This window comes from Neovison vison, chromosome 1, assembly GCF_020171115.1.
Source record: "Neovison vison isolate M4711 chromosome 1, ASM_NN_V1, whole genome shotgun sequence".
NCBI classification, from domain to species: Eukaryota; Metazoa; Chordata; class Mammalia; order Carnivora; family Mustelidae; genus Neogale; species Neogale vison.
Genome location: NC_058091.1, coordinates 109243130 through 109266414, shown reverse-complemented (window position 1 = coordinate 109266414; position 23285 = coordinate 109243130). Strand labels below are relative to the sequence as shown.

Sequence of the window (23285 nt, the reverse complement as noted above, 5' to 3'; positions counted from 1 at the left end):
TCAAACATTTGCTATAGTAACAAGCAGAACACGGTCTTGCATTTATATAAGGTATTAAAAAATTATGTGAAAATTAGGAAAAGTAAGGGAATCAAAGATTGATTTGTTTCTTCAACTGCTTTCACTATCTTTTGATTTTATGGTGACATTAGTCTTTGTTCTTAGGACAATTCCATCCAACTCCTTTCCTGCCACATTTCTGGAAAAAGTTTTACCATTTGAAGATTCATCTTCACTCAGTCTCTAAACCAATATTAAACTTACGTGGTTGTATATTTAAAACATCTCTCCAAAAACGAATTGCTTTTCAATGACTGAGTGCTTAGTGACCCATGACTTGCCATTTCCCCAGTAGGACTCCTCTTTTTCAGAAGTCCCTCCGTAACATCTCTTTCTATTTTCCCGTATAGGGTTCTACTGGTATTAAAGTTGATCACATTTGGTTGTCTATCCTTTGTCTAATCTATGAAAATCAACTTGAATCACAATTTTCAAAACCCTATGTTTTAATAACTCCATCCCAAACCGAGTTCTTTTTCATTAAAATTATTTCATGCATTTTCTTGGCTTAGTCATATAGATATTTTACTTTTTATTTTTTAAGGCTTCTTAAAAGATATTTATTTGTTTGTTTGTTTGTTTGTTTTTATTTGAGAAAGAGAGAAAGTATAAGCCAGGGGGAGGAAGTGGGACAAGCAGTCTGAGTACTGAGCATAAGCCCTACTTAGGACTTGACCTCAAGACCTGAGAACATGACCTAAGCCAAAATCGAGTTGGATGCTTAACTGACTTAACCACCTAAGGGCACCAATCATACAGGTATTTTAAACATTTAAATATTTATAAAATTAAACTATACAACTTATTATTTTATTTTATTAGTAAACAATGACCATATGTATTGTTATTTCATTTTCTACTAACTATTATTACTTTAGGAATAATGTTAATTAACATGTTATTATTATATGATTAAATATATTAAATAGGATTATAGATATAGGTGCCAAAATATCATTCTTGTTTACATTTATGCATATTTATGTAGAAAATCATTAGTAGACATTTCTCTGCATTATCTTTTCAAAAATGTTTTATAATGCTCCTCCACAAAAGACAGACTATTTCTCTCTGGAACAGATTTGCTTAACGTCCAGGAAAACAAGATATTTTTGCTCTATGGCAAATTGGTCATATTTGCTAGTAGCCCCATTTATAAGATCAAGGTTCCCTAACCTCAGGGTTCTTTTCCTACAGCACATAGTACTGAATATGTAGGTTGTCTGGCACTCACCACATAACACTAAATTTTGGGGTTCAAGGAACAAGTACAATAATGTTACTCTGGCTACCATTATCTGTTAGTAATAAACTATCCTTTAATTCTGACCTAACAGTCTCATATCTTCTTCGGGCTTTTTGTTGTACCTTCTTATTTCTCAAACCATTTATTTATACTACGGATGTAATACTTGTAACTTAGTAATATGCTTTCACATGTAGCTTTCTTTAATCTCCAGGTAGATGACAAACACTTTGAGGGCAGAGTCTAAATCACATGCATCCTATTTTTCTACCAGGATATCTAATTGAATCCAGTCCACACGGAAGATTAACATCTGATAAGATTACTCTTAATGCTCAGCATATTCTCAGACCTAGACATATTGAGCGAGTGAATAAATAATTTTGGACATACTAATTTTAAGATGCTTCAAAGATTAATTTTTGTAATTGTTTTCTGTTATATCCTTCCATAATTTTTGGGAAAAGTAGATATTTATTTCTACAAATGTACAAAGAATGTTACCTTAAATTAGGAAAACTTCCCCAAAATAATTGTTCTTGTGATACATACAGTATGAAAGATGTCCATAAATCTGGGCATCTTTCCAATAGTGCATGATTGACTTTCCCAAATGTGGTATCATAGAACAGTAGGTTAGTAATTATGAACACAAGAGCATTCTTGATAATTATAAATACCACCAGTAGTAATTACAACTAAGAAGCAATATTCCTGGAAACCTCACATATCTTTATCTAATTAGATTTATGCTTCCATTTACCTGTCTGAATTCTAGAGTTTTATTTAAGCTATTTTGGAAGTTTCTAGAATTCTGAAAAATAATTTTAAGCATAAAATAGATAGCTACTAATTGAAGTGTCATTGTGCCAAAAAATAAAATATAGGTACATTAGGGTAAAGAACATGGAATGGAAATACAGTTTAACCAATTGTTAAGCAGAAACATGTGAAATTAGTCTATCAAAATAAGTAGCTGAGTAAGATGAGGCACAGACCTTAATGATTTAAGACTTTACTTGTAGGTCAGTCTTCAAACTAAGTCGATGTTAAAATTAACCTTATGTTTCAGAGGACACATCAACTTGTTTTTATCCTTTTTAATTTTGAAATGATGGAAGCTACCAAAATCAGAATAGAGGTTATGTGTAGGTGAGTAAGTTGCATATCAAATAGCAATTTGATAGAAATTTCTCAATTTTTTTCAAAAATTAGAGAATAACAATTTAGATATTGAATTTAGCACCTTACACAGTGTAAAAAAAAAAACTAGTGTTAAAACTATAAACTAGCATTCTGTGATTCTAGAATATGCATCCTGTCATGGAATAAACTAATAGTATCTATAAATATTATGACAGAAATTTGATTTTTTATCTGTTTGATTCCATTTTTCATAATTTGTGTCATAGTAATACTTGAAAAGAAAATTAAGAGGTAATTTTTATCCATATAAGACTGAAATTGAGTTAATTGACATGGAATTGCTAGTTCTGAATAAATATCTGTAATTAGTTTTGGGGTTATTTATTGTGCAAATATGTGACACCATTTAACTTATAGTTCTTTTTTGTCATTACCAGACAATGAATGTTCCATAATATCATGTTTCTTATATAACAAAGAAATGTGCATCTTTAGAGAAAACAAATCACAATTAATTGTAAAATGTGCAACAGATGGTGGAACTTATAATCATTCTATCAGACTAATAGTATACTGTCTGCATTTTGGAATTTGTTTTTCCCAAAAGATGATGCTGGGTTGTAGCCATATTGACAGCTGGTACATTGCTAATGTAGTTAGTTTGATATACCTCATCTATTAAATCTTGTACATTTTCCAAAATAACAGATGACAAGTGCAATTGACCACCTGGGGAAAGGCAATTTCAATAGAAAGAGAAAATTGATCTTCTCTTTTAGTGATTGTAGAGTTGCTTACTGGTTTTCCTATTTTGGGTGACATTATTAACTACCAGCATATTATTTGCTTTCAAAAAGTACACATTTTTGAACACAGATCATGATTAAGAGTAATCTATAGATGGCTAACAGATGCTTTACCTATCACAATTCTTAAAAAATGTTAACATGTTTTGTGGAATATCAGTTCAAAGGAGCGTTTACAATATATGTTTTATAGATGCTACACTGAAATATCAATTAGATAATAAATTTCTTTAATATAAATGATAAAATACTCCTCACAGATAGTTGTATGGAATATAACCATTTTAAATTAATTATTGCTGAAAGTGAATATTTGTGCTGCAAGGAAACATAAAATGTCTTATGCTTTCAGACTGAATATAATTTGTTATGAAGTTTCTTTGGCTTCAGTAAGAATAGACTATAGATAATTAAGACAAAAAATGATGGATTTCAATGGCATGAAAAGTATATGCTGTTCAACTGTGATTTTAACTTGGTTGTATCACTGAGAATTGCATAGGTATGAAAATAGAACCCCCTTATGTGAGTACACAGCTATTCATAAGAATCTTATGTATTTGAGAATTGGTAAAAAGTAAAAACCTAGTATACTATTAGATAATAAACAGTTCTGTTTCTAACATGGTAATATTATTACTTCTCAAATTTTTCAAAATAGGTAAAATCCATTTTAATCTTAAGTTGCAAATCTTAACAATAAAGACATATTCAAACAACAGAAGACTTCAATCAATAATGCAATATTTTCATTCACATCAGATATATGCCCAAGCAAATTGAATTTAAAATATGTGAAATAAAAGATTTGGAGGGGGTAAAACTCTTTGTTTAATGGAACAATAACATTGTCATAGAAATATTTAAATATGAAACAAATATCATACATTTGGATTTAATACAACTGAACAAGAGCATTTAAGTTTTATGTTGGTTATCATTTATCAGAATTTTAATGCTTACATCATATGAAATATAAATGAAAATGGTAATAAAATCCTGTAAACCAACTGATGGATGTTGTAAGTCAATAAAACAATTTATTCATACAACACTATATTTCTCTGGGTTTTTTAATTAACTGAGTAGATGTAATCAAATGTGAATATAATTCTGGATATACTACACAATCTTCAAACACTTCAATTAAGCAATTTTTTCAATGTTTAAAATTGTATTTAAATATAATAGTTTATGATAGTGTTTACTTTATGATAGTATTTTAATTCTAATATCAATTTTAAGAACATGAATACCATTCAAGTTTAAGTGTGCAATTATTTTCTCATGTCTACAACAAAATTAATTTTAGCTAAAATGATATCTTATAATTAATGCATAATCCTCTTGTAAATTATAATATGTGTTTTGGTATATAGCTAAATTAATTTATATTAAGTATTAGTATAATTAAATTCAATAAATATCACATACAATATATAAGAACGTGTGAAATTAAAAATGGTAAAATTAAAATAACTGCAATATGTAAACAATGAGTAGTAAAATGATACATGAATGGGAAAAATACATGAAGCTAAATTTCAGAATAGTTGCAGTTATATAAACAAATTATCATGAAATTCCCCCAGAAACTTACTCTTCTCTACAGACCTCTATAGGAATGAGAAAGCAGGACTTTGAAATGAAATAATATCATTCCAAGTAGTGGGTAAGATTTCACTGTTATTAACAGAAGTCTTTTAATTTAGAGTTTAAAAATTTGCCATTTTAAGTCTACATAGACTGTACAGTTTTTCTGGCATGGAGGGGTAAGTCTACTAAAGCCTATATTCCTCACTAATTATAATTAAAAATGCTATGCAATAGGCATAATGTAACTATTGAACAATTCTGAAAATAAAACAGTTTAATAGTAGAAGAGAGTCAAAGTTTGGGGAAATGACCTACAAAGCATGTGTTCCCTATTTTCTCCTTCTTTTCTCTGGATAATTTGTCCTGAAGGTAGTACTAGTCTCAGAACTGTGGGAAGAAGCAGGTGACTGAAATGGACAGAAATCAATTTTTCTGGGGGCACTTGGATGGCTCAGTTGATTAATCATCTGCCTTCATCTCAGGTCATGATCTCAGGGTCTTGGGATTGAGCCCTGTGTCAGGTTCCCTGCTCAGAGGGGAGCCTACTTCTCCCTCTTCCTCTGGTGCACACCCTGCTTGGGCTCTCTCACACAATCTCTGTCAAATAAATAAATAAAGTCCTAAAATGAAAGAAAGAAAGAAAGAAAGAAAGAAAGAAAGAAAGAGAGAAAGAGAGAGAAAGAGAAAGGAAAGAAAAAAATCCATTTTTCTGGCCAGTGGAACCAGGAAGAAAGGCACCAAAAGACCAAGTTGGGATTGGGAGGGGGTTCAAATCACAGAGAGGAAATAAGCTGTGTAGGACCCAAAGCAGCTCAGCAAATATCAGTTTAAAGACACTTAATCCAATTACAAATGGACAAAGGACTTGACTACATATTTCTCCAAAGAGGACGTACAAGTGGCCAATAGCACATGAACAACGTCATGCGTTTCTAGGGAAATGCAAATAAAAATAACAGAGGTAAGATTTCAAACGTACCATGATGACTGACACCAAAAATATAGACAATAACAAGTTTTGACAAGGCTATGGATAAAGTGGAACCAACCGCATATTGCTGTTGGGAATACAAAATGATGCAACCTCTTTGGGAAACAATTTAGCAGTTTCTTAAAAAGTTAGACACGAAATCATCATATGATCTAGTAGTTCCCTTGCCAAGTATGTAACCAAGAAAATAGAAAGTATATGTTCACATAAAAATTTGTACATGAATGTTCACAGCAGAATTAAGCATACTAGCTGCAAAGTGGAAGCAACCCAGATATTCATCAACAGATGGATGGATAAACAAAATAGAATAACCATAAAATGGTATTTTTTTAGTTATAAAAAGGAATGGAATACTGATGCATGCTACAATATTGGTGATCTTGAAAATATTATGCTAGATAGATAAGGCAGGGACAGAATCTCATAGATTTTATGATCCCATTTATATGAAATATCCAAAATAAGCATATCCATAGAGACAGAAAGTAGATCAGATCTGGGGGAAAGGGCAATGGGAGTGACTGCTCTTATTATATATGTTGTTCCATTTTGGGGTGATGAAAATATTCTGGAATTAGAAAGTGGTGATGGTTGCCCAACTTTTTAAATAAACTAAAAAAAAATTGAAATGCACATCTTTTATAAAAATTTGTATATGAATTATTCCTCAGCAAAAATATAAGTGGTATAAACAATCAAAGATGAGCATTGGATTAAGTAAATCCAAACTATGAACACTGTACAAGAAACCTATATTAAAAACAAGGAATACTTAAGTTTAAAATAAAAATCGGAAAAAGCTAAACTATAAAAACAATAATTAAAATAAAACTAAAGTGGCCATGTTAATACCAGAGCAAGTGAACTTTAGGAAAATGATTTTAGCAATTAAGAGGAATATTACATAAAGATAAAATTAACTCATGAAAAACATTAAACATTAAAAAAACATTAAAATCTTAAATGCATATATATATATTATATACATATATAAAATAATGCTTACTATTAAGTCATCTTTATTTCTACTTTGATAGTGCTGGAAAGAATATAGACATTGGTGTTAGATTTTGTGTTTAGTCCTCTGGGAAATATCCCATTTATAGGCAGGAGGCATCATTGAAAATCCATGAGATAGGCATCAAGATACTGCCATGCCATATTCTGATGTTTATTCTTGCAACCCAAGCATAGAAAGAAGTAAATGGAAGCTATGCTCCAGTCTTCCTTTTGAATACCATGAACTAAAATATTTACTGACAATTCCCAAATAAAATCGACCATTAAATTATTCTATCAACCTTTTTTATATCTGGAAAAAATATGCAGGTATATTAAAAATACAGTAAAGAGAATCAAGACAAGTTGCTTTACTTGAGTCTTCAAAAACCAAAGGATTATGCCCTCCACCTGATGAAAGAAAGGGTTATAAAATCTCTACATGTCTGTATGACATCAGACTTTCTCCACACTCCACATCTATGAGTTTTTATCATTATATACCATTCATCCTTGTCAAATGTCAAAATTAGGTCCTGAAAAGAACCCAGTGTTTTTCACACTGAAGTGATGCTGGCTAAAGTAGACTTTGCTTTCAGGACACGTACAGAACACGGAGAACAGCAGAATACCTAAGCAGATGCTCTGCTCTGAGATGAAAAAAGGAGAGCCCAAGCAAGCAGGACAGAAGTATTCACAGAAAACAATGAAGCCCGTCATGCAGTGAATTCCAGTCCCAGACTGATATAAATCAGATGTGAAAGAAAGACAAACCCTGTGTATAGCCATTTGGAATATGGAGGAACATTAGATGCAAAGTTTTCAGACTACTAGACATATAGACTACAAATGGTAACGGACACTGGAGTCAACTACTACAGACACAGATGAAAAGATTGACCTTCCATACATGAAGTTCATTTGTCAGATGTGTGTGTGTGTGTGTGTGTGAAGCTGTGGTGTGTGCATGTGCACACACGGATGTGTGTGCTTTCTTTGACAGGTTTGGACATCAAGAGAGGTTAGTGGTAAAATGGAAAGTGATAATATTAGATGAAAAACTAGTTCAGAAGTTCCTGAATTGTGTTTACTTACACTAGTTGCGTATGATAAATACAGACACCATCACCAAGTCTTTGCACATAAAAGAGAATGCTAGAATGTAACATTATTATGGAGACAAATGACATGGGCTCATGTCTTCATTATTTGTTTCTTGTCATCTTATTAGGCACACCCTTGTAAATTGATTCTGAAAGTTTGATATAGATAATTTTCTCTGTAAATATGAAAATCTGCCTCTCCAAAATCATTCTAGACTTATAGTTTGAAATCATATTTGCTTTGAGTGTAACCTCTCCCAATATACTACCTGCACGATTTGGTAGCAGTTCTAAAAATGAGTCGATCTTAAGACTAAGGCATCACACTTAAATGTGGTTATTTAAATTAGTATTTGTTTGAAAGAACTATTAATTTTAACACTGCTCACCCAGCAAGATGTTAGTTTCAGTACAATCACTACCAACACTACCAACATCTGGCTGATCAGAAGACTAATTCTGGATGAAAGCTTGAGTTGTGTTACTCAGATCATTTTTCATGTGTCTTTGTGTTTTGAACCCTTTCTCTGCCCAGTTCTTCTTCTTTGTTACTGTCCCTTAGACATTTCAGCTGTTTTAAGGTTCTTTTTTAAATTATTAACATATAATGCATTATTTGCATCAGGGGTACAGGTCTGTGAAGCATCAGTCTTACAAAGTTCACAGCACTCACCATAGCACATACCCTCCCCAAAGTCCACGGCTCAGCCACCCTATCCTTCCCCTCTCACCCCCAGCAACCCTCAGTTGGTTTCCTGAGATTGAGCCTCATACGGTTTGTCTCCTTCCTGATCCCATCTTGTTTCTGTTTCAAGATTCTTCACTCTGCCTCCACGACTCAGCAGAATGAGTGCCACTGACCAAAATATCGGCATCAAGAAGCCAAATTGGTGTGGGGCTCATCTTGTGAGTTTCCCTTCCCCCAGAGGTAAAAGTCCTGCTTACTAGATAGTTCCTCATAGCCAGAGAGAGACACCCCTGGTCACTATTTTCCAAGGGAAAAAAGTTGCCTACTAGGTAATTCCCAAACACATCTCGGCCTAGAGTTCATTTGTATCCCACAGAAATCCTTGCCTGTTGGCTATGCAGCCTCTCCCTAGCAATTTTATGAGTCTCACAATAATGTAATTGCACTATTTTATATGATTTTTTTTTTTACTCCACTTACCACATTTTTCCCATTTTTCATTGCATTTTGTGCCTAATCTGTACTAAAAATTTCACTTACGTTATCATTTCTAACATTCGGGATTATGCTAGGAGTTAAAAAGTACTGTATTTTATTGATTCTGTCCATTGATTATAGACATTGATTATGTCCATTCTTCACATATTAACAACTGTGAAATCATGCATTAGCTCAAAAATCAGTTGCACTTTACTGTTACTATTGGCCAGGTGGTAGTCATGTCAAAGCTGTCATTGCCTGGCGAGTCAGAGCTTCGTCGTTACTCTAGATCAGAAGACCATAATTCCTCAGTACGTCAGTCTTTGAATCATTAAGGGATCATTTGAGTGAGAACTAAGAGTACTCATTATTATCTGAAAATCTGCTAATAGCTACTGGTTTTCAGAGACACCCAATATTCTGAGATGTAAATTATTTAGAGATGTCTGACTCAGAAAATTTAAAAAAATGATTGATAAACTTTACATAGTATATGTCATTTATATTTTCCTTTTTATATATGTACATGAGCATCTACAAATTTTTAAATCTGTTGCTAAATAAGACTAAACTAACTTCCTTTGAGAATGAAATATAGTGATAATATATTTTAATTCATTATTTTAGATCAGTGTTTTTCTGTTTGTTTGTTTGTTTGTTTGTTTTTTGGTACCAAAATTCTATTCAACTGTATTTTAAAAGAGTTTAAATGTACTATATCTGTATATTTATATATGAGGAAACATAGGATCAAAATGTGTTCTTATTTAGCATAGTTCTTCTTTTCAACCTCTGGTGATGGTGTTCTTAAGAAGTGAACTTCTACCAGGAAAAACCAGCAGACAAGAATAAAAAAAAAGCCTGTAAATATATTTGTAAACAGACACTAAATTCTTAAAAATTAAAGTTTGCTACAAAATATTTTCATAATAAAGTAAAAATCTGAGAAACTAAATATTTTGGAAGAAAACAATCAAATTAGAGCTACCATTTGTACCTATATGAAATTGAATATTAAATTTATTAATGTATATTAAAATTATTAATGTATAATTTTAAGTATTTACAACCTACTTCATTGTTACATATCAAATCTTTGCTTCCAAAAATACTATTTTTTTTCCTCTTTGTCATTTTTTGGCATCATTTTTTAAATAGAGTATATGAAATTTGTGTCCATGAATCTAAGGACTTCTTATTAAGAAATAAATTTTCTGAAATGAAATAAAACACTTGTGTACTTTCACCCTCAACCAACACACTTGGAGAATAATTGAATTATAGTTATATTATATCCAATGTACTAGTAGATAGAATACACCTAGTAGAAGCTACAGTAAAACCTGGCTTATGCCTTCAGGAAATCTTTTAGAGAAGTTATTCTCAAACAGATTCTCTCTTTTATCATACCTAAGCCAAGGAATGTTTCACTCCTCTTTTAAATTCTGTTTGCTTTTTTGTTTGTTTTGCCTTTTGGTGGTAGTTCACTTGTCACCTTTGGATTTCAGATAAGTATAAAATTATCCTTTTTACATCCTTTCCAAAGGTACTATATTTTTACGATCCTATTTATTTTTTTTACAAAAACATATTTTTTATTTTATTTATTTTTTTATAGATCTATGCAAGTGCAGAATCTTTCAGATATCTTATTCTCCTCCATATAAATGTTTTCCACAGTGCTTTCCAAGTATATTCCATTTTAAAAGTTGGCTATAGTCACCATCAGATATAATCATAGACCACAGTAGGCTTTTATGAAAAATAATTTCTTACATGGACATTCATCTGAAAGAAGACTCTCTCTGTACCATAGGAAATTTATTTCAAATTTCTTTTCTGTCTCCTTTTATCACATGTTTCTGGACTCTTGCATTTGGGGTAACTCTACTTACCAATTACTCTGGTAGAGTTTCAGTCTTCCAACTGTTTAATTATCACTTGCAATCAAACAAAAAATTATACATGGTTAATTCATAAAATAATATCCAATAATGGGATCTAACAAATGCATTTATATTTGCTTTGCAATGAGATTTTCTTTTTTATTTTGATTTTTCTGAATTTGGATGTTTAATTCTTTAAGACAAATGTAAAGCCCTGGCAAATAATTCAGACGGATTAAATTCTCCAACAGCTTCATTTTCTGCCTATATTATTTTTATTTAATTTAATCAGCAGTATGCTCATAATTCATGATAGCTGTCTATCCTCTTCACAAAAATCATTGTATAAAACAGTATTTTTATTACACAGCAGTTAGTTTTCACCATATCTTCATTTTAAAAATTATAAAAAATACATGTTTTGGTATTAAATACTTAATATGAATCTTGCTGACCTTGTATAAACCAAATTTTATCTATGCCAATAGAATTATATTCTAGCATATGTGATGATGAAGCTAATATAAACCAAAAAGTGAGGCTTAAATTAAACAAGTTAAAATGAATATATTAAAATGTAAGCCACTAGAGTTGACTAATGGTGTTTAAAATAAAAATTTGAACTATATGCCTCTTGGACATGATTTTCTATATTAGCATAGCTTTTTCTAAGTATTCCTCTTCCCCTCTTAAAAAATTATGCAGTCTTTTTAGGCACAGAATACATACATACAAGCTAGATTCAACCTATAGTTAGCCAGTCTAACATAAGATTTTGTTATTTGCAGCATTATAACATAGACTAGTAATTCTAATTACTTTGTTTTATTTTATTGTTGTGTTTTCTCACATAAGTCATTGTTTTATTCTCTATTGACAATTTAACAAAATTATTAGTCAAAAACTTATCATTTGAAAAATATGACGGAATATACCCTGGCAGAGAAAATATTGTATTGCTTCCCACAATATTACTTTATTTATTTTCTGTATTAATTCCTTTATTTTAAGTTTGTTTTCTTTTTAAGATTATTTATTTATTTATTTGACAGACAGAGATCACAAGTAGGCAGAGCAGCAGGCAGAGAGAAAGGAGGAAGCAGGCTCCCTGCTGAGCAGAGAGCCCTATGTGGGGCTCGATCCCAGGACCATGGGATCATGACCTGAGCTGAAGGCAGAGGCTTTAACCCACTGAGTCACCCAGACGCCCCCTTTTATTTTAAGTTTTGAATTCATTTTTCAGAGTAACTAAATATATGAATGTATTTCCAAACAGTACTGAAGCAGTTGTCAATAATATTTTGTGCCTGTTGCCAAATTAGAAAAACCACTAAAGTATACTTGTGCAAGCCAGAAAACTAATCATAAATGGAAAACTAAGCTCCACAGCTATTATCTGTCATTTAAAAATATTTTATTTAATACACTTTAAAGGTTTGAGTCAAACCATTTTTTATAAAAAATGATTGGAGACATTAATTATATTAATGATCTTAATGTGCATCTAGTAAGAGGACCACTTATCCTCTAAAGGACTAGAAATGCTGCACGCATTAGTGTATTAAAAAAAAGAATATATATATGTATATATATATTTCTCTTATTGGTTTTTATAGAAAGAATTATACCTTCCATTATTTACTGATCAGCAAACTGAGGAAATTTAAGTTTAATTGCTCTTCCTGGGATTGATATCAGACCCATTGGCATACGCTGTGTAGAATACTTTTAAGTTGCACACTTGTGTGATGACTCTTAGTGATACATCTTCTTAATTTTGCATATTATATATCTTCTTGTGAAAATTATTAAAAAGCATTTTTTAAAAAGTGGATTTTTCTAATGTAAAATTACAAAAATTATATTTCATGTTTCACAGAGTAATCTACGGGAAAGTTTTTTTTTTTAAGATTTTATTTATTTATTTGACAGACGGAGATCACAAGTAGGCAGAGAGACAGGTAGAGAGAGAGAGGGGGAAGCAGGCTCCCCACTGAGCAGAGAGCCTGATGCGGGGCTCGATTCCAGCACCCTGGGATCATGACCTGAGCTGAAGGCAGAGGCTTTAACCCACTGAGCCACCCAGATGCCCCTACAGGAAAGTTTTATTTATCTGATTTACTTTTCGCCCCACATAAGGTCAGGTGACAAAATACCTGTCCTGTGAATACCTAGTATTTCAGTCATGCATTTCATTTTGGTCAGACATGTTATTTATCTGGGCTACACATGATATAGCTAGAGACAGAGAGAGAAGTAGTGGTGGAGACAGAGATAATAGAGATAGGAATAGATAGAGATAGATCCTTGGTGTATGTACTTAAGATAACTTAATACAGTCTGTGTCTGAGTAGTTTAACATTCTGCATTTCATTTCTAAAAGAGTATATATTCAAAATTATTTTCCCTATTTGACTGGCCTCCCATTAGTCAATCTGTCTGCCTCAACAGTTCCCACTTTTAACAAGGAAATTCAGCCTTTCTATTTTTTTCACCTGAGTCATTGAAAGAAGATATGTCCCTATAAAACAAAACAAAACAAAACAAAACACACACACAAAAAAACCTCTTGTACAAGGTGTGGTTTATGATCATTTAGTATTGTTTAAAAGAAAAAACAAGCTGTCAAATTTATGAAATCAATAATAGATGACTTTGATAAGGATTTTTTGTAGCCTAGTGAAAGGTTTCAAACTCTTTTTAACTGAAATGTGAACTGAATTCACAATATTTTGACGTGTGTTATGAAATGGCTTTCAGGCTAACTTGAAAAATAACAACAGACTATTTCATTCATACCAACCCACTCTTAAGCTACAGAAAAACAAGTATTCGATATGCCAGACTTTTAAAAACAGAAATCATTTGAGGGTTGACGTTATCTGGATGGGAAAAAAAAAAAAAAGGTAAACATGACAGGAGTGACTCATTCTTGTTCCAAAGTAGGAGTCAAAGTAGGAGTCAAAGTAGGAGAGTCTCAAGATACGGCTGCTATTTCTGAGGAATGTACCTGGTAATCTACAGAGTTGATACTAATGAATCCACTTGATGTGTAACTTCCCTGTAGTGCTCGTTTTTTGATGCTAGATATGTTCTTAGAAAGAACAGTCGTGGAGATTTAGACTGGGTCTATGATTATCATCTAAGCAAACAATGCACTCACCTCTGTAGCGTCATTCCCTTAAGAGTCTTAATTATCTTTTAATTCCCTAAGAACATTTAATTGCCAGCCCCTAGGGATGAGAAGCTTTCGTGATCTTAACTTTCTCTTCTCCTCTAAGACTTTTACATCCAAATCTTTAAATAGAAGGTGATGTCGTGGTTTGGATCTTGGAACAGAAAGAGGGTATCTGTGAAAGTTTTAGAAAGCATAAAGAAAGTCTAAACTTCAGTTAATATTATTGTAATTACTTTAAATCACTTAGTTTTGATGAACATGTCATTGTTACATGTTAACAGAGTAGACTGTGTGAAAGATATTGAGAACTCCCCATAATATCTTTGCAACTTTTCTGTAAATCTAAAATTATTTCAAAATGAAAGATTTTTCTTTAGAAAGTGTTGAAGTTATTAACATTTCATTGGGCTTATTTAAAGCTAAGACTGAGGCACAGGAGCAGAGGTCAACATATTGGCTTGACTGCTTATTCTGAAAAAAAAATAAAAAAAAATAAAAATAAAAGGTAATAATCAACATATTTGGAGGTATGATAATGAGGATTAGTTTGTCTTTTTATTTTTTTAAATAATTAATTATGCTAACCTTGCATTTGCCTACGTGATTTTTCTTTTAAAACAACTTATTCTTTCATTTCTAAAATGATAGAGAACAACTTAAAAATGAAAAGCAATAAGCCCTTGTTTAACTATTACTCTTTGGTCTCTTCCAGAGACTACATCCTCAACTTTTTTTTAAATTTTATTTTACTTTCCTGGTGGTTACTTCTATGTTTCAGCAATATATATGGCCTTGATCTTTATGTAATTATTTAGATGCATAATTTTACTGAAATTAAAAATTATAACCAATCTTCTTCTTTCCCTTTTCTCATAAAATCATAAATGCCCTTTCATCCCTACTAAACACCTCTGTAACATGTCACTTTTCCAGAGAGTGTATCCTAGTCACCACTAAGTAACATTAGGTAGCCCTCCTATCAATACTTCTCCCACTTTTAATTTTTTCTTAGTCAACCAAAACTTTATTTTTACATTTTCCATGTTAATGTGTATATTTTCCTCTATAACCATGGTATACGTTCTATGTGTTCTATGTTTATCCTAAAATATAATATCCAATATTATTATGCTTTATAAATATTCAATAAGAGATCATGTACTATAATCTATTAATCTTTACAGAACTCTCAGCTAAATATAATATATATTATATTAATATAAATATAATATGCTATAACATATGACCCTGAAATACCTAGTGTGAAGTTCCATTGGATCTCTAATCCACATTATAAAATTTTCAGAGGACATCATGGTTTTTGTTATCTCTATTTTAGGACTTTGCTTTTCTCGTAATTTTTCTTTGCCTATTTACCCCTTGATTTTGTAATGTTTTTCTTTTTGTCTGTGTCTTCTTATTCAGTCATATCTTCTACTGTGTCTAAGAGTCTATTTATGTACTTTGGTCCCCTAAATTCTATTTTCCCAAATCACCTTTACTCATGAGTTCTATGTTCTTCAGCCAAACTGGAATTATTGTTCTCTGGACCTGCTGTACAGCTTAGGCCCAAAGACTTCCCTTCGCTAGTCTGACTCCATTTGTTTATTTTTTTAAAAAGAATTTTTTTTCTTTTTTTTTTTAAGAAAAGTGTGGAGTTTAGGGACACCTGGGTGGCTCAATTGGTTAGGCCACTGCCTTCAGATCAGGTCACGATCCCAGGTCCTCGGATCGAGTCCCACATTGGGCTCCTTGCTCAGCGGGTAGTCTGCTTCTCTCTCTGCCGCTGCCTGCCACTCTGCCTGTATTTGCTCTCTCTCTCTCTCTGACAAATAAATAAATAAATAAATAAAATATTAAAAAAGAAAAAAAGAAAAAGAAAAGTATGGAAGTTAATCTTTACTTACAGAACACTGCAATATGTGAGATTCCACATAGAAATAAGAAACCCACTGAGGGGAGAAGCTTCATACGGTAGGGACAGTTTGGAACGCTCAAGTATAGCTTCCTTGCAAAAAAGTGTTACAGTAACAAAACACATTTAAAAAGAGTTCTTAGTAGAGAAACAGTAAGAAAAACTTATACCAAACTTGGTATACAAACAAATTTATGCTTTGCTGTATAATCTAAAAGTTAAAGGTCCCAGAAGTGCCATCCTGAATTTGGGATGCATAGCCTTCAGAGGTAGTTTCTGGTACAATATTTTCATCTTCCTCTTCCTCAACAGAGATACTTCTCAATTAAGTTTAAGCTTAATGAAGCTTTGTACACAGACTCATTATCATGGCTTTGTAGAGCTTCAATTTTGTCTAGATCTCCACATTCTCCAATCATACTAAGTTTCTCAATTTTACCTAGTTTCTCAGCAGCCTGAAAGATGTTTGAAGTGGCATCCAGAATAACTGGAATACTTTTGGTATCTTTTGCAGTTGAGAGGTTCATCAGTGGTTCTATTATGCCACAATGAATGCGGTATACAATCTGTTCATCTGTCCAACCACTTGTATAACAGCCCACAGCCCAGACAGCTTCATTTTGGGTCTTAACGTCTGCCTTAGAGAGAACATCAGTGAGGAATGGGACTAAGCCATGATTCACAACTTGCTGTATCTGGTCCTGATGACCAGCTGTGATATTTGACATTGTCCATGTAGCTTCCTTTTGAATATTAGTTTTGGGGTTCGTTAGCAGGCTGGGAAAGACAGCAAGTGCATCTGTTACATCCTGAGTCTGTTTATCTCTCCCTGTGACAATATTTCCTATGACTCCTAGCATAGGAGTCCCAGTGGACAATTTAGTAGTTCCTAGAAGCTTCACAAGTTGAGCACACTCCTGTTTTCACAACCATTTCAATCCATTCTTTTGGACCAACAATAAGGTAGGAAATGGCCCAGTAAGTCCCTGCTAATATACTTCTGGATCATCATGATGCAGGAGATGAACTAAAGTAGGAAGAATCTGCTCGACCTCATCTAAAAGATTCTTCTTGAGACAAAGTTTTCAAGATGTTCAATAAGGTTATGTAGTAACCACACACCAAAGATGACCTATCAGGAACTTCAAGGAGAACCAACAGAGTCAATTTATGAAACTTGATAATCAAGTCTCAGAAAACCCAACTATCACCTGCAGTGTTTCTTAGAGCTCATACAGCTTGTTCACTGGTGTGGGCATGGGGAGATGCCGACAGAAAAATGAACGCTGGGATAAAATTTTCATCTACCACAACCGTGGTCTGTTCTGATGTCCCAGAAGCAATGTTAGAGAGGGTCCAGGCAGATTCAAACTGAATGGGATTACAATCAGCTCTGCTCAAGAAGGACACAAATTTTGGACTCAAACCAATCCAATTATGTTGTCTGTGGGGGACTGTTTTTCCCTAGAAAGCAGTTTCCTAGCAGCTTGAGCAGCCTGGAGCTGGCTTTCCAAATTGTTGTTATTTATACCTTTGACAAAGTCATCAACAGATCAATTCAGTGCCCTGGTTGCTTTGGTTTCTTGAAGTGGACAAGTAGTGTCATCAGGAAATTAGCTTACATTTCTCCTTTTCAACATCTGGTCATCTTTCTTAGCTTTCCTTAGGTCCACATTAACTTCTATTCAGTGCCGTCTTATTTTTGTACTGTATTTCTTCTTGTTCTTAAATCTGTTAAGGTGTGCAGTTGGTGAATTAGCATTCTTGTTGGTGGACATGGTTAGGAGACAAAGGGAGAGAGCTGCACACTGGCTCAGGCTTCCACAGGAGACCATTTGGGGCATGGCAGGCTACAGGTCAGCTGCCTTCAAACATCCACCATGGTTCAGCCCAAAGATGGTGTGCTGACTCCATTTGTTTAAATTAAATTTTAATTTTTAATTAAAATTATTTTTTAATAATTAAAAAGAAATGATGGAGTGCCTGGGTGGCTTAATGGGTTAAGCATATGCCTTTAGCTCAGGTCATGATCTCGGGGTCTTGGGATCAAGCCCCTGTGCTGGGCTCCCTGCTCCGCAGGGAATCTGCTTCTCCCTCTCTCTCTGCCTCTCCCTCCCCTGCCTTTCCCAAGTAAATAAGTAAAATCTTTTAAAAATGCTATTATTTCCCGTTATCTGAATCTTTTGTGTAGCAACCAGTTCCTGCTTTATGTCTGCAAAATCTTTCCAAATATATTAGAAGACATTTACTAGTCTTTTTTAATGTTATCTTCAATTATCTGTATTAGCTCACTGTCTCGGATCAGATCCCTGGTTTCCATGTATTTGGCCTCTTTTAATGTTTCCCATGTTTTTCTTAACACACTGGTAATATGTATTTATTGTTCATATTTGCAATGCAGAGACTCCATGGGAGGAATATGTGTATTGAAAGAATGTCAATTGGCCAGCTACACTTTGAGGTGTATTGCACATTATTATGCATATTATGGTAGAATTGTACGTTATTCCTGGCTATCCCTAAAAGCCATATCATCTGTATTAGCTGTAATTATTCTCACAAAGCCTTTGTTCCATTTCTCAAGAGAGTATTCTATCAGTTTTATGTCTCTAAATAACAACTTGTTAGCAACTCAATGTGAAAATGTGGAAGAGGCTTTAAGAGAGAGAAAAAGGATTCTCTTTTTTAAATGCAGAATTTCAAATGGTCTTAGACAAAAGCTGGATGCCATGTTTGGGCCCCTGAGACTGAACACCTCTCTCAATATGGTCCTGCTGAACAGCTCAGTTCCCTCTACACTTCAAGAGCCTAGGAAAACTACATCTTATTTTTCATAAATTAACATTTGTTTATATTCTTAGCATGTTCTAGAAATACATTGAAATATCCCCATATCATCTTCCTCATTGTGCTTTCACACATTCTTTAATTTTTTTTAAATATTTTATTTATTTATTTGACAGACAGAGATCACAAGTAAGTGGAGAGGCAGGCAGAGAGAGAGGAAGCAGGCTCCCTGCTGAGCGGAAAGTCCCATGTGGGGCTGGATTCCAGGACCCTGAGATCATATCCTGAGCCAAAGGCAGAGGTTTAACCCACTGAGCCACCCAGGTGCCCCCATTCTTTAATTTTTTACAATTGTGTTAATGTGGTCTCAAAGTAGAGGAGGTAGGAAGTTTAATATGACTTTTCATTTTGGATTTTCAAAGGAGGAAATATATCTGGCAGAAAAGTTGACATTACACATTTATGAAGACTGCTTTTGTTTATTCATATGAATAACTTAACTATATAATCAAAAACATAACTTTTTAAAAGAGCTGTTCGAAATATTTGCTTTTATGTTATGGGTTTGATTTCAATATTGTATTTGTCAGTTTTACTTTAAAATATATCTTGATTAGTCTTCAATCCCTTCAAAAATAGAAAGATTTTAAAATTACTGATTTTCATCTTAAAATATCCCTCTGTGACATTTCATTCCACAGTATATAAATTAGAGTAGCCATAAACTCTGCTTTTGAATCATTGTGTTGCTAAGATGATCTATCCTTGAAGGTTACTTGTGATGCAACTAGTTATATCTTTGTACCTTTGGAAATAAAACAGAGTTTGTTTGTCTTCTAATTAATGGGATCCAGAAAACTTAACATTTAAAGCATTTTCTTAAATATAATTCCATTTGGATTCGAAAAATGTAATTTTGCTATCTAATAATGTAATTGTTATATTAATAACAATATTTACAGATAGCAAAAATTACAAATAAATACTTTATGTTCTTGCTAATAAACCTAGTAAATTATGAAAAAAAATTATTTTCTCAACTTTATTTCCTTTCGTCAAACATTTCCAAAATACACACTTGCTTTTAAGTGTTCTGTGGTTCAGTGTATCTTCAACAATGACATTTCACAAGCATGGAGGAATCATTGTTATCAAGAATCAGGTCTTAATTCAATGTCAATAAAGGTATCAATATACTGTTTAGATGTTAATCTTATGTATGCATTTTGAATCTGTTTAACTCTCTATTTAGTCCAGAAATGGAAACTAGTAATTACTTCCAAATAGGGCATTTTTCTCTTCTCTTTTTGCAATACCTTTTTTCTGTGAAGAACATTTTGGGCAAACTTTGAACTAATATCTATTCATGTTTCATCATTCCCCCATAATATGCTGACCTAAGATTTTTAGTGTTAACGTCAAAGAGATTTATTTGTATGCACATCTTTTCTTTCCTGCGATTTATGAGGATGGCCTAAATTAAACTGACCTTTGAATCACAGTTTTTAAAGCTCTAAGTTAGGTAAATAATATATACCTCATTTTTTTTTTTAGGAATGAAATGACCCAAGTTTGAACACAGTATACACAGAATCAATTTTAGTTGCTTCTCTTACCCATCAATGTTTTTTGTCTTTTTCTTTTTTAATGTGTTGTTATATCTCTCCATCTCAGTTCTGCCAGTTTTAAAACAAGAAAAACAAAAAACAAACAAACAAACAAAATTAGAATCACAGCTAAATCGAACCGGGTTCAGATTCCAGTACCATTTATTCACACTGGGAGGGATTGCAACATAGGCATGTAGCCTCTTTGATGTTTAAATTCCTCACAAATGTTACCTTTTTTTAATACTACACCCCCAAATAGTTGTGATAATTAAATATAAAAAACTTTAATGATAAAGCATTAAAAATATGTACCTCCATGGTGAACAATTTTAGGTACATCCATACTAAGCTCCACATGAAAATAATTTTTTCTCTTAACTAGAATAAATATTAAATATTATATACATTAGAAATGTTCACATTTCAGGGCACCTGGATGACTTGGTTGGTTGTGCCCAGCTCCTGATTTCAGTTCAGGTCAGTATCTCATAAGTCATGAGATGGAGCCCCCCCCAACCCCCTAACCCCCAACAAGCTTTGAACTCAGTGGAGAATCTGCTTGAAGATTCTCTCCCTCTGCTCCTCATCCCACTTGCTTTCTCATTCTCTGTGTCTCTCCTTCTCTAAAATAAATATCTTAAAAAAAAAAAAGAAAAAAAGAAAAGAAAAATGTTCACATTTCCTTTTCCCTTAGTGGATTAAAAGTATAAGATATTATTGTATACATTAGAAATTTCCACATTATAAGAAAGAAAAACATTCAAAAATACTTTAACAGTTCTTTATAATCAAATTGAAATTACATCGTACTTTCTCACTCTCTTTGGTTCATAGAATGCTTTTCCCTTGTGGCCAGTTCCTTTTTGATCTATTTTATGTAGTCATGAAAAAAGATATGGATAGTCTGATCTAAAATATTTTATGCCATAAATAAATTGTTTCATTATATCTTAAGCAACTTCTATGTTCTATACTTGTTCTGGATAAGGTTCTAAAAACTTTTCTAGACATATGTATATGAAGATGATAAAAACAGACATGACACCTATTTTTAAAGATTCTTCACTTTACCTAGAAACAGATTATATATATATATATATATATATATTTTTTTTTTTTTTTTTTTTTAACAGATTTTGTGGCAGTGGCATTGGAATCAGAAGCAAACTTCAGATAATATTCAGGGACAATGAGAAACACAGACCTGGCACCCATGAACCCCTGTTGAGTTCACTGCCTTTCTTACCATCTTTGAGAGTTGTAGTTAAGTTCCTCTCAGTTCTGAGCTCCATTTGTATTGAGCCCCCAGTCTAATTGGGTTTTGAGTCAGTTCCCCATTTGTTTGGAATCACTAGTTCCATAGTGGGAAATGCTGATAATTTGGATCGGAGTTCTCCATTTATGTGGAAATTTTGGTCATTGGTTCCAAACACAGACTTCATGTTGCAACCTGCTGGCTGCAGGTCCACATTTGTTTGGAATCCTTCCCCAGACTCCATGTTAGAAACTACTGATGGCAGCTGCAGTACACCATTTATTTGAAATCAGATTGCAGTACCCATTTGTTAAATTTGGTCTTTCGATCCATTCCCCTGTCCCAGGTTCTGTAGTGGGAATTATTGGATGTGTACACAGGAGCTTCTCTTGGCTAGTGGCTAGAATGCAGTAATATCACTTGGTTACTGCTAAGACATTAAGAAGCACATGTTTGTTATTCTTGTTTTGTGTAGATAAAGGCTAGCTAAAAGAAATGGGATCTTTAATTCCAAAGAATTAAGCATATCATCTTCTGACATACCTGTTTAGGAACTATAGTCCTGGTAGCTGTTGATACCTTAAAAAATGACAAAATCCTGGGCGCCTGGGTGGCTCAGTGGTTAAGCTGCTGCCTTCGGCTCAGGTCATGATCTCAGGGTCCTGGGATCGAGGCCCACATCGGGCTCTCTGCTCAGCAGGGAGCCTGCTTCCTCCTCTCTCTCTGCCTGCCTCTCTGTCTGCTTGTGATCTCGCTCTGTCAAATAAATAAATAAAATCTTTAAAAAAAAATGACAAAATCCTACTAAAAACAACCTAGAATTGCAATGGCCATTATGGGGCATGTTCCAGTTAGACAATGCCATTCATTTAAGAAGCATACTTGAAAACAAGTGTCCCCAAATTAAATAAACAGAATAAGACAACTATTTTAACTTATATGCCAAAACTTCCAAAAGACTTCAAGACTCCAAGATAGCCTTATTGAAAGACAAGTTTAAAAGTAAAGACATAGGAGATAACTAAAACAAAAGACTATATAACTGATGTGATTCCTACTGCTCCCCTTTTCTTTAGCGAGTACTAATGTTTTACTAATTCTCTGTTTGAAATGCCTTTCTACTCTGAAGAGTTTAAGTTACTATACTAAAATTGGAACGATACAGAGAAGATTAGCATGGCCCCTGCGCAAGGATGACACGCAAATTCGTGAAGCGTTCCATATTTAAAAAAAAAAAATATTTAAAAATAAAACTACCCAAGGTTGCAGACAAAACTCCTGATGTATATTTCACCCTTTGATCAAAGACTGAACTCAGAGTCAGAGTTCAAGAATTTCCTAATCCTAGGGAGGATCCCCAAAAGTTTGGCTTTTTTTTTTTTTTGAAGTTTTTAGAATAATTATTGGGGTCTATGACCCTGGCTGTCAGATTTGTATCAGTAGTGCACATATTGGTAGGACCTAGTGAAGCTCAAAAATAGATACAAGAAGCCAAAATGGCAAAATCTTTTTTTTTTTTAAATTTTGTTTATTTAT

At 33.0% G+C, this 23285-nt stretch overlaps 1 non-coding gene and 1 pseudogene across 1 annotated transcript; one reads left to right on the top strand and one right to left on the bottom strand.

The window, feature by feature from the left end:
- Positions 1-16308: 16308 nt before the first annotated feature.
- Positions 16309-17875, bottom strand: LOC122899762 (annotated as a pseudogene).
- Positions 17876-22867: 4992 nt separating this feature from the next.
- On the top strand, positions 22868-22977 carry LOC122897603. The gene has a single exon (XR_006382566.1). It is a non-coding gene; the product is annotated as a U6 spliceosomal RNA (small nuclear RNA).
- Positions 22978-23285: the final 308 nt, after the last annotated feature.